Raw genomic sequence first — 13,278 nt, forward strand, 5'->3', positions numbered from 1 at the left:
CATTAGTGCTTGACATCATTCTGTGGACATCACTCACAATGTACAATCCACAAACCCAATAGTCATGGTTGCTCAATTTTTTGAACAGTTACCAAGATTTCTGGCTATGACGAACTGCCCATTTTGGATGCTGACCACTTTGGGCGCTATCATGAACATAGCTGTCATGTTTTTCCATTCACTAAATGAGGAACATGACGACTGGCTTTGATGGGCAACACACTGTGGATAATTCTCAAGGTGGACACCTTCCTGAACCTTCTCATTAGGTTTATGCCATGTGTTGAAGAGCAACCATCGTGTCCACCCATGCAGACTGCCCACCAACGACACCAGCCCCAGGAACACTATTATGAACACGGCAGTCATTTTGCTTCCATTTATTGAAAAATGACCATGCGGATTAACTATGACTGTCTACTATGGGCAATTCACCAACCATACCTGTCTTGGTTCCACCATTCATTGCCTGGTGACACATGACCATAGCAGCTGTTGAGTGGCCCATGATGGACCACTCAACATCCAAAGTTGGCAATCCCCTAAACCTGGCCATCATCACCACCAATGACATGAGAGATTGACATAGTAGCAAAGCATAGCAGATCACCCACCTTGAGTGATGAAATGCCCACCTTCCATTAAATGATCCCCATTATTGGACACTGCCTTTGCACAATATAAAGAAGTATGCAATGTACATAGTCACCTAGAAAGGCAGCACTCCTATCATTTAACATTCTCATAGCAAATCATAAGAGAAGAACTAAAATGCCATTGCTCAGCCAATATTTAACTTGACAAGATCATGCACCATCATCAGCTGCTCCCTCATACCCAATAGTCTTCAACACCCCACCCAAATACAAGGGTGGTCTTGATATGGACAAGAATTTCAATCCGAAGAAAGCTAGAAAATACCCTAAAACATGACATTCAGCTGTATAGTGAGGTGGACAAGCTGCTTGACTGTCATTCCAATCATTATATCTAGGAGACTATTGCCTGCAAGTGCAGGGTGGACAACTGCCACTGGTGGAGAACTGCTGCTGCACATGCCAAAAGTGTCTGAAATACGGGGGGATCACCTGGCAGGAGAATTAGGTATAATGATGGGTGAGAAACCTTAGGTGCCATTTTTGAGATACCAGTCAAATGCAAGAGAAGGACTTGTAAAAATTGACTTTTTCAACTCCCCCCTAAAATAATCTATAATGTTCTGTTTTAGTAACATTGTATTTTGCATAGGCAATTATCAGCTTGGAGTATTTTGTGGAGTATTGAAATGTTGGCTCATCAGATATGATTGGATTTTTGTTCTGGCATATATACATGTGTTTATTCCCTTTTTATGGCAAACCTCTAACAGGTATGTGTCTGCATGCTTAAAAATGATAACTTTGAAAATTAAGGGCCTTAATTTTTGACAGGATTTAATTTTACCCTAAAACAGCTAAATCAAATAACTGTATTTTGGTTTTGAATGACATAGAAGCTTTAGCATTCTGGCAGTTGAATAATCAATCACAAATCAATATGACCATCATTAACATATTAGGAGATGACAGGTTGGCAGGGATAGCAAATGAAAAGTAGAAACTTAAGGACTCAACCCAAAATTGACCAAAAAAGCATGTAAGGCAGCTCTGTGCTACATGAAGAGGAGAGAGTGGTACAGCACCATATTTACTAAAATGTGGTGCTGTTCTGCTGACTCCCTCTGCTGGTGCACTTTTGGTCGCAATACACTAATGAAGAAACCCCATCACTATAGTGCAAGGGAATTTGTGTTGTGGTAAGCATAGCTGTTGGACAGCAATACAGTCCCTTGCAGTACATAAACTATAGTCAAAGCATTTACAACTTTGTATGTGTGCAACAGTATGCAGCGCATATGAAAAGAGGAAAAAACTCGAAGAAATTAAAACATTTCTCCTAGTTACACCTACCTCAAGGAGGACCAGAACAGGCACAATCTGTTTCTACATTTCTTTGTAGATAGGGATTTGCAGGAAAACCCATGGATGGTTGAATGGAAAAGCCATGCACCACCCATGGAACTCCCTCTTGAAGCAAAGTATTACAATGTAGTGCACTGCACTGCTTTGCTTTACTTTTGGTTGCAATCCAAACCCAATTTACAGATGATTGCAAATACCGCTAATACACTTTTAAATGGGTTTTCATTAAAAAAGTACTGATATCCTGATGCAAAGTATTTGCAAATCTGTGCCATGCCATGAGTGATGTAATATGTGAGGTCATAGGCAGTGCATTGCGGGGGCATAAGTTATAGTTAGCTCAGGTAACTTTAACCGCTGAATTTCTATGGTTTGTATGAGTGACATCTGAGCCTAACTATAACGTCCCTGTAACCTTTGTTTTTTTTCACTGAACTTCTAAGGTTTTTAAATTCTAATTCCTAACTATAATGTCCCTTTAACATTTGTATTTTACAGTGACTTTCTATGTTTTTTTGATAACTATTTCCTAATTATAATGACCCAGCAACCTTGTTTTTTTTTAAACTACTAGTGGCATTTGCAGAGTGGTGGAGAAAGGAGTTGGGGCCTCCGACCAGCTCTCAGAAATCCCACATTGTGGGAGATACTGCTGGTAACAGCTTGGCCCCCAAGGGCCCTTAGCATCCAATGAAGGTGCACTAGAAGGTGCGTTTACAGAGGTATGGGGACAACTCAACTCCAGCTGGCCACCAAATAGGAACTCTTCCTCAGAGCTCCCGGGTTGAGGATTACCAAATCAGTAGCTATCCCCCTGCTATCCCGATCATCCGCCTTTCACTACCTTACATCTCGTCCTTACTACACACTACGAAATTTGATGTTCTATTTCAAAATCACTCACCTGCAGTAGTGATCTCCCTGAGTCCAACATGCCTTGCCTCATCTGCTTCATTGCTCACCATCAGGAACCATCTCTCCAATGTGGCGTGCTGCACCTCCTCTGCTTCCGATGTAGCTGTGCTGATTGCAAAATATACGAAAAAAGAGGGTCCAAGGGAATATTTACCGACCCCGAATTGTTATCATCCCTAGCTACTATAAATACCAACAACTAGATAACAATGGGTCAAAACACAAACTATTTGTAAACTGACTGTGTAAATGAGGGATACATCCGACAAATCCACCCAGAGTGTGTCACCGTTAAATAAATGTTCCCATCAGATTACCAACCTGTACCGCCCTGCATCATTTGGGATCCTTCACCCTGAAGGAAAGTGGTTTTACCCACAGTAGACTAGACGGATGTAGCCCAATCTAGTGAGAATGTCGCAAATGTGCATGTGGTATACTATAGTATCAGGGGGTAAGCTGAGTAGCAGTGCCTATGTGAAAATAGTAAGTGCTAAGTGCGTGAAAATTCTTAAAATTGGGTGGTGGAAATGGAAAAAGCTATTTTAATATGGTCCTATCCACTCCCAATGGTTAAAAACAGTGCATAGTAGCGTCAACAAATAACTACTAGTGTTGTAATGTGGTCGACATGTTTCTGCAGTTCGTATGAAGCCTCGAGGTCTTCTACTGCTTCCTCAGGACCTTACTTAATGCTACTGCATATTGTGAAACAAGGTGTAAAAAATTTTTTTTATACAATATCACCTGGAATTCGCCTATGTTTTAGGGAATGCACTCTCCACCTCACCTGGCTACAGCTCAGGTAAAACGGAGCACCGCTCTGTCCGTCGGTACCCCGGACATCCGTCTAGGCTGTCTGGAGGTGGAACATTTATTTAACGGTGACACACTCTTGGTGGATTTGTCGGATGTATCCCTCATTTACACAGTCAGTTTACAAATAGTTTGTGTTTTGACCCATTGTTATCTAGTTGTTGGTATTTATAGCTGTGCTCTACTGCAGGACCGATCTTCACCTGGGCAGGCATGCTTTGCCTCATCTCCTTCCGCCACAGCTTCGAATACGCTGAACGCGCCATGAAAGGGTGAAGCCCTGGTTCCCCAGTGAAACTTCTGACTGGCCTTTGTCCGGCTGTGTGGCGCAGCCTTTGTCCGTGCTGCTGCCTGGATCTCTGAGACTGGATCTGCGCCCTGCTACCACACAGCCCGCAGCTAACACGAGCCCCGGTTCTCTTCCCCTGCTCTGGCTGCTGTTTGCCCTGCCACTGAACTTCCTGGTGTCTCTGTGAGGCAGCTCTCTAGCCGTGCTCTGTGTGTGTGAGCCTCCAGCTAATGGCCTTGATCCTGGTACCAATGCTGACGACCGCGACTATGTTGTCCCAAATATCCTGCTGCTTCTGGAGGTGTCTCTCTAGTCATGCTCTGTTTGCGTGAGCCTCCAGCTAGCAGCATATATCCTGGTGCCAATGCCGACATTCTTGAGTTTGTTGTCCCGCTCTTCGCCAGACTTCCTGGGGCAGATTAGTGGCATTTCCTATGGGCCGCTCTGCTTCAAGATGGGTGAGTGCTACTGCCCAACCCACTTTCCAACTAAGGGGCTGCACTTCCTCCTATGGAGACTCTGACTCGAGCGGTCCACTGCTACTGTTGCTTAAAGCCCCAGCAAGTAGCGGAGCCTGAGGCTGCGACACTCGTTGAGTGCAAGTCAGCCGGGGGTCGGGCTTGGTCCTCGTGGGCCTCTTCCTGCTGATTTCAAATCATTGCTTGGCCGAGTCCTCACCATCATGGTTGGAACACACGGGGGCACGCCATGGTGTGTTTAAGCACCCTCGCAACCTCTTGATTGTCGACTTAGCGTCCAATATGCCCGCCATTTTGTGACTTGCCAAATTGGCCCCTACATAAAATGGCCACTATTTATGAATCACCAATCCTTGAATTATTTGCAAACAAGGAAGGAGGCCCACGCTCTTGCTCTATTTGCCTGTCCCCATCTACTTAGTGATTTGTCCATCTCAGCTCCTCCCTATACTTGCACTGCACAGTTCCGCTTTTGCAATGGGAGTGCGCCAATACCTACCTGATTAGGAAGGTTAAGGAAGTTTAGGAAGCCCTCGGATATCGCTACGGCCTTCTTTCAATTCCACACTCAGCTCTTCCTTTTACTGATCAGGTGGCCATCTTGGATTGTAAGGGCCCTCTGCTGAATGCTACCTGAATCACAAGGTTCATCGCTGTGGTGATGTTACTTGCTACTCCCCACCGGAGTTCGCACTACATCTAGCACACTTTGGCTCTTAACTCTCCTCCTCCTCATTCGGGTTCTGCCTGGGTGATTCACTCAGTTCTTCGCTACCCCTATGAAACAGACTTCTGAAAACGGCTAGTATCTTCTCTGTCAACCTCTCAAGATAAGTGACAGTGGATTCCCCTCACTTTTTTCATGGATTGTAAACACTATCTGCTACTGCTTCATCCATCCTTGATCACTTACCTTAAGCTTATCCCTAGGTTGACAACCATTTTGGAATGGTTAGTGACACTTTGTCATACACTTGAGCTTCTCCCTCTCTTCCAGCCCCCACTAATCTTCCCCATTGAGGGCCCTCTCTCAGCTCTTCACTCGCCTTATTTGACGTCCATCTTGGAACATGTAGAGACACCTTGCTATCCACGAATAAAGTAATCCCACTCACTTCCACCCTCCCCCCAGTCGTCACCACTTTGGTTATTGTGCCATCATCCTAAACCTTGTCCTCCCGCACTCACAGCAGACTGGACTCCAGTCTAGAGCAGCTTGGTAGGAATAGTTGTATAATTAATTATCCACCCAACCTTTCTAAAAACTCAGTTAAATCCTTCAAACATAGGCTGCTCAAAGCTAATCCAGAAACCCTTATCTCTGACCCCTATTTCTGGCATAAAAAGGAGCTATTACTAGTGATCCGATCTTTTATGCTAAAAGAAGATCCCAGTGGAGGAAGGCATTCCACTTTTTACTCAGGATAAACTCTGCTAAGAAATTCCCTCATAGCTTAAGGCTCTTGGCAGTGCCATCACCCACATTTAGAGCTAATGCCACCAGATCCATCTACAACAATGGAACTATCCTCATCCAAGCCTCTGATCAGAATCTGGGCATCTTCGATGACAGTTTCTCCATCATTAAAAAGTCTCTTGGCCAAAGTGACACTTCCAGCTACTCAATTGACACTAGCCCCACAACCATTCCTCAGGACCTCCAAGATCTTTCCTTACTGAGCCCTAATCAACAGGTGACTTTCCCCCACTACCTCGAACAGCACTCATTTAACTATAGCTCCACTGCTTCTAGATTGCTCTGACTCACCCAACATCTCCAGACTACCCAGACTTCACCCCCTATACTCTAGGGTGTTGTGGTCCAATGATAGCCAGAGCACTGATTACCTCTCTCACCCTTCTGTCACTCCCCTACCTCCTTGCTCTAACCTAGATAATTTCATATCTCTGATGCAGGCTCACCCGCTCTCCACTTTGAAGTCGGATCTCCCAAACCTAATTAACAGTATTGGACCTCACTCCTTCATGATTCCCCAACTCTTTAACTTTAGTCCCTTGCCACCCAAGCTCCTGCACCACCCTAGATCCAGCTCCTCCTTGCTGCTCCCATCGGACTAACAACACCTGAATCCTCCTCAGGGCCGGTCACGAGCTTTATTGTCCCCTTTTGTTGGATTCACTGATTTCTTCCCTCACTAATGACACTGCTCCTCCCCACTCCAAGAGCTTTGATCTTCAAACCTGTCCCACCTCTAGACTCAAGCAAATGAACCAGGAGCTTCTAAAACTCAAATCCAACATACAAAAACTCATAAACACCAACTCGGATCAGGCCCCCGACCTAGCGTCTGACAAGTCTTTGCAGGAGATCCAGCAACAGACCAACCTGCACCCTAAAACTCCAACTCCTTCCTCTGTGTTAACCAGTGACCCTAGGCCAAAATTGCCCGTCCAAAACTGTAGTACCACTCCCTACCTTCACGCCCACTCCAGACCCATCAGATTTGAAAACCACCTTTCTGAACCAGACATTTTCTCCCTCCTCAGAGCCTACAACTCTTCTCAATCTGTCTACCAAGTTTCTCCTAGAACAGCGCAAACTTCCCCACTAAACCCTTCTGCTGCTACAATTCACAAGCAGATCATATTAGAGGCTGTCCAAACTTCCACCTAACTCGAACAGAGGTCCCAGACACAACTCCAATGCCTCAAAATTGCTAACATTATGCAAGTTCCTATTACACAGACTACTTTTACAGACTACACATCACACCTGAAATGCATGTTACTCAACTGTAGAGCAGCTGTTAAACATGCCACAGACCTTGCTGACCTCATCCTTGATCAGGAACTTGGCCTCCTTACCCTCACAGAAACCTAGCATCCTAGTCCCTCCTAGCCACAACATCATCAGACTCGATCAAATTAAGAGAACTGGTGGTAGCATTGCTTGTATCTACCATAACAGACTCTCATCAAAGCAGTCCCCCTCTGCAACTTTCTCATTCTGTGAATATCTATGCATAGACATCATCAGCAAACATAGACACTTATGCAACCTGCACATCTTTTACCATCCTTCGGGAGACAACCTCCCACTGGTCAAACAAACTATGGAAACCATCTCGTCCAACTTAGATCTCCACTGCCCACAGATCTTCCTGGGCAACTTCAATCTACACTGGAATGACCCAAATGATCAGGCAGTGAATAGTCTCAAAAACGTCAGAGCTGACATCAACATTACTCAATTCTGTGACAGCCCTATGCACAACTTAGGCTCAACCATCGATTTAATCATCTCCAATCGCAACACCAGTCAACTTGAATCTATTATCCCTTGTGACTGGTCGGGTAATCACTATATCACCTTCCAAATACTAGAAACAACAAACACCAAAAGAGTCCTGCCATTAAAACAAAAACACTGGAAAAGAACATTGCAAAAGGCAAACATAAATTAGCTCACAGTCACAACCTTGTATAAAAAACAAACAGACCGGAATAAATCACTCCATTTCTCAAACAACCATCCGCGAAGTATGAAAGAAAACTTACCTTATGGACAATATTTGCGAATCAGTTGCAATTGCCATTTCAAAGATGAGTATTTTACCAACGCCACCAAACTGACTAAAAATCTTTTGGAACGAGGCTTTCCAAAGAAACTACTTAAAAGGTCGATGAAACGCGCGTGGTGGACACCACGCGAAAGCTTACTTGAAAGAAGGGATAAAAAAGAAACTGACAGGATTGTATTTGTTTCAACATATTGTCCCAATTCAAATTTGCTAAAAAAGGTAATTACCAGCAATTGGCATCTAGTGAAAAATCTACATACATCCCTGAATAGCAAACCGTTGCTTGCATTCAGAAAGGACCGGAGTATTGCAAATCATCTTGTTAGAGCGGCTCTCCCACCGAAAGAAGAAATCACAGTAAGATCCTTTGTAGGCCTTCCACCCATCATAGGACATAAGAAATGTGGGAATTGCATATGTTGCTCCACTAGAGAAGAAGGGTCGATTTTCCGACATAAAAACATTTTTGGGAAACACAACTCCTTTACAAATTGTAGATCACAGTATGTTTTGTACGGTATTTAGTGCCCTTGTGACCGCTTATATATCGGAAAGACCAATCAAGAGGTCAGAACACGAACTACACAGCACAAATCGAGAATAAAAATGAAGGTATTAACTGCCCCCGTTAGTCAATCATTGGTATACCATGGATCATAAAGAAAAAGACATCAAGTGGACAGTGATCTCGAAGGTAGAACGGGATCTAAGAGGCGGCGATCTGGATGCGAAACTATCCAGATGAGAAGCAATGCTGATTTTAAAATTCAATTCAGCGGTAGAAGGCCTGAATGAACGGTCTGAATTACACAAGTTAAATTAATACAGTTACACACCAATATGAGATGACCAGATAGAGCACTGAAGGAATCAAGGATCGACTCATGACTCTTTGAACTCTAAATGACATGCTGCAATCCACTTCTAACCTTGTCTGCGGATTTTATTAGAACTAACAACTTGGGGCTTGATCACTTTCTACTTGCGACTGACTCTTCACGATATATTATACACGCTATGTAACTGCAGGCTTCTTCCAACCACATCCCACATAATGCACCTCAAAAAAATGAGGTTCCAAATTTGGTTTGTTCAAACAATTACCCACATATTTATGCCGCATTCAAGCTTAATATCAATGCAAATTTATGCCCTTGCCCGATCAACTATCTGCCATCATTGACAGCATCGGATTTATTATCAGAGTGATCCATGCAACAGACTTCTTTAACGCTCGGATTCAATAAATAAACTTCAATTCCCAGCAGTGCCACTCCCATAATTCGATTCGAACCAGGATATCCTCCGGAGGCATACCACGGCATTTTCCAGTGAATCAACATGCCGGTAAAGAAGAGAAACTGTGTTACTGAGAGCACTTTCAACACGAAGGTAAGAGGCTATCTCCAAGCGCAGCAGGTTGCAAATTGTAAACTACTCCTGAAGCTACAATGGACATTCATTTACAAGCGCATCCGTTTTTTGACAGGACCCAGAATCAACTTTTGGCACCTCGAACCTGCATAGGAATACGAACAACCATAAAGTAAGCACATTAGAGCATACTATATAGGACGCTCCCTGTCACCTAACAGTCCTCCTTCATTTAGTGTATTGTCTCCACAGATCTTCTACACAATATAGGAGCACCTGGAAGTATTGTGAGTAAGACCTTCCCCATAGATTGTGATCTAGGTTTTTGTGATTAAAGCAGGCTATAAACTTTGTTTGCACCCAGTGTTGGGAACAGTGGGCCCGATTCACAGAATGAACTTAAGACTCAATCCTAAACTTACTACTGTTTTGGTATTCACAGATTGCACTTACTACTTTTGGCATTCACAGAATGCACTTACTACTTTTGGTATTCACAGAATGAACTTACTCATTTCGGTATTCACAGAAGTTAGGACTCCTAACTTTAGGACTCCTAAATGCCTTCTGTGAATACCGGAAGTCCTAAAATTACGATTCTTTTCAATTTAGTAGTAGTAAAGTTAGGACTCCTAACTTTAGGACTCCTAAATGCCTTCTGTGAATACCGAAAGTCTTAAAATTAGGATTTTTCTCAATTTAGTAGTAGTAAAGTTAGGAGTCCTAACTTTACTACTACTAAATTGAGAAAAATCCTAAAATAATGGCCCATACATCTCAATCACCAAATACCGGTCGGTAACGGCCGAATTCGCCCGTTACCAACCGGTATTTGGTGACCTCCATCGGGCCCTTAATCCCCTGAAGTCAAAAACAAAAATTATACATATATTAGGGGGCAGGGTGGGGATATCCTGTCCCCTCTGTGCCCAATCAGGGGGGCCCAGAGGGACTCCTCCTGGGGCAGAAATTGAAAATAAAATTGGCCTTATTAACTGTAATTCCGTGGGTAAAAAAACTGCCCACCTTTATTTAAAAAATGTAGGGGAGGGGCGTCAGTGGTGCCCCCTTCACTTTTTAATTAATGGAAAAGGCACAACACTCTCTGCCTGACTCACTGTAGGCCCAGAGGAGCCCCTATCCTCGTGCTGAAATGTGTAATAAAAGGAACAGAGACAGGCAGCCTCAGCATTCTATTCTCCAGGACTGATTACTTAAAAAAAGTGGAGGGGGCACCTGGTCCCTCTCCCCAAACGTTAAAAAGGCCCCAGGGACTGCATCCCAGAGGTATAACATTAATTTAAAGGGATGGGGGCATGTGGACCACCCTCCCTAAGCCTTTAAATGCCCAAGGATCACTATCCATGGGGCCTGCTTACTTACTGTGTCACTGTGTGAGCCTACACCTGGGACACCATAGTTTCCCTGCCCATACTAGCGTGGGAAGGGAATCATGTTTGCTCCCACCTGGCAGGAGCATCTTTAAATCTCCTGCCAAATGGAAGCAAATACTAACTCTGCTCCCAGCCGGAGAGAGATTTAAAAATCCTTCTGCAGGTAAAACAGAATCACCCGAAGGGAGCAAGCATATATAGCTGCTCCCTGTAGTCAGGAGCAATGCTCACTGGTCCCTGGGCCAATAATATGGTGCTTGGTTGGTGCCCTGGGTGGGCACTGGGGCACCCACCTATAATTAATGTAGGCCCCAAAGGATAAGGGCCCCCTCCCCTTTTAAAAAATAACAGTCCCTGGGGGATTTAGTTCCCATGCCCTGAGAAGGCTTGTGGAGGTGAGCTGCACAGCACCCTCCCCATTTAAAATATATTTGGACCTGGGAATGGGTCCCCTTGGCCTAATAAGGCTTAAGGAGTGAGGCCACGTGGCCCTCTGTCTTTCATTATTGGCTTTGGCCCCCGAGGGGTTGGGGACTCCGGGCATAATAAGGCTGATGGAGGGAGGCAGCATGCCCCCGCACTGTCTAATTGTAATTGTCCCTGGGGATGGAGACCCTGGGGCCAATTAATGTTCAGGAAGGAAGGCTGCATGCCCCCCCCCCTTAATATATATGTTTTGGCCCCAGAAGACAGTGTCCTTGGGGCCCAGGGGTCAATCCTATGCTGGGCACACCAATGGCTGTGTGTGATGTGGGGTTGGCAGCCTACTGGGGGGTTGGACACATGGCCTAGTGGCAGCCTGTGGCTAACCCCATGCTGCGCATGGCCTTTGGGGTTGGCTGCCTGGGGAGAATTGAACACAGAGTCAGGCTGTAAGCCATGCCCAGCGCCCAACCCCACACACCACCAAAGGATGATTGAGGCATGGGGAGGATTACATCCGGGTTGCTACCTGTGGGGAGTTGGATGCAGGCCCTGGCTACAAGTCAGGCCCTTAGGCTAACCCCACACGCATAATAAAAGGTCATGCGCATCGTGGGTTTGGCAGCCTCTGGGTGGGTCTTCTAGGCACTGTGGCCAACCCATCACTGCGCTGGGCAGAAGGACATGCACAGGAGGGGGTTGGCTGCCTGAAGCCAGCTTTGGAGTGTGGGGTTGGCTGCATGCTGAGGTTTGAAGCAGGGCCTGGTCACAGACCATTGTGCAGCAGTGGGTTGGCTTTGCATACGGTAACAAAATATTATTTTACATAAAAAAAAACTAGAAATTCACTGAAACAAACAAAGGTTAATGTAACTTTATAGTTAGGTAAAATGTGCAGTAAAAACTTAATGTTTTAAACAAAACAAAACACAGAAATTCACCATTCAAAGTTAGCTCAAGTAGCTATAACTCATGCCCTAAGATAACTGTGCGATACCAAAGGGGATGATGGACGGAGCGTTTGAGCAAATCAAACACTCACCCCCAGTCAACTGATCTGGGTTTAATCCATCATCATTCTTTAGCTCACTCCACCACCCCAGTTCAGACATGGCCATATGCAAATCAGTCTGACCCTGTGCCTCATGGGAACAGTCCAGCCCGAATGCCAAGTCATGTCTTCCGTAAGGTAACTGTAACACATGCCTTCACCATGCACTCCTAATTGTCCCACATATTACATCACTCATGACATCTTCTTTAACATCATTGATATCATCACTGCATCATTGGCAATTAAATTATTGATGAGACAACTGTACATATTTAAATATGGTAATATTAGAAAATACACGTTAGTACACTAGATTTGTAAAATATAGTGAACTACAATGTGTTTTTTTTTTTTACATATATATTTATTTATTTTTTGGCACTCCTATAGCAGTACTGTAGTACTCCGTACATTTAAAAAAATATATATTGAAACTTATACATATTGTTCCGTAACTATTGCCACTATAGTAAAGTGGGTAATAGGTAGGGGAAATACTACACCTAATACTTACCTAGATTTGATGGTGAAAAACAGAATACACCAAAACTGTACCTAAAAACAAAAGGGCTGCTGTTTGTAAAGGCAGTCATTAGAAAATCACTTAATGACTTGTCAATGCTATGTAGTGCAGTACTTCTGCAAAATGCCATGCTATTTTGGGAAGATACAGTGAAACAGATATCACTAAGTTAAAATACTGTATAACTTAAAAAACGTTTTTTTGGCAAAACCCGTTTGGGATCATTCTTTTTATGCTTGCACCCCCTTGACCAATCAACGTGAACCTTTGCATTATCTACCAATGTAGATGGTCTGCATAGTTTCGTGGAGATTTGTCGAATAGGGACAAAGATATTCATGGTGAAAAATTCAAGGAATTCCTATCTCTGGTAACCCTAACTATAATTAAAGAGTGTCAACTGCTGTAATAAATAAATAAATAAACACATAAATAAATTAATATATATATATATATATATATATATATATATATATATATATATATATATATATATATATATATATAT

Source organism: Lissotriton vulgaris, chromosome 4_1 (assembly GCF_964263255.1).
Source record: "Lissotriton vulgaris chromosome 4_1, aLisVul1.2, whole genome shotgun sequence".
NCBI classification, from domain to species: domain Eukaryota; kingdom Metazoa; phylum Chordata; class Amphibia; order Caudata; family Salamandridae; genus Lissotriton; species Lissotriton vulgaris.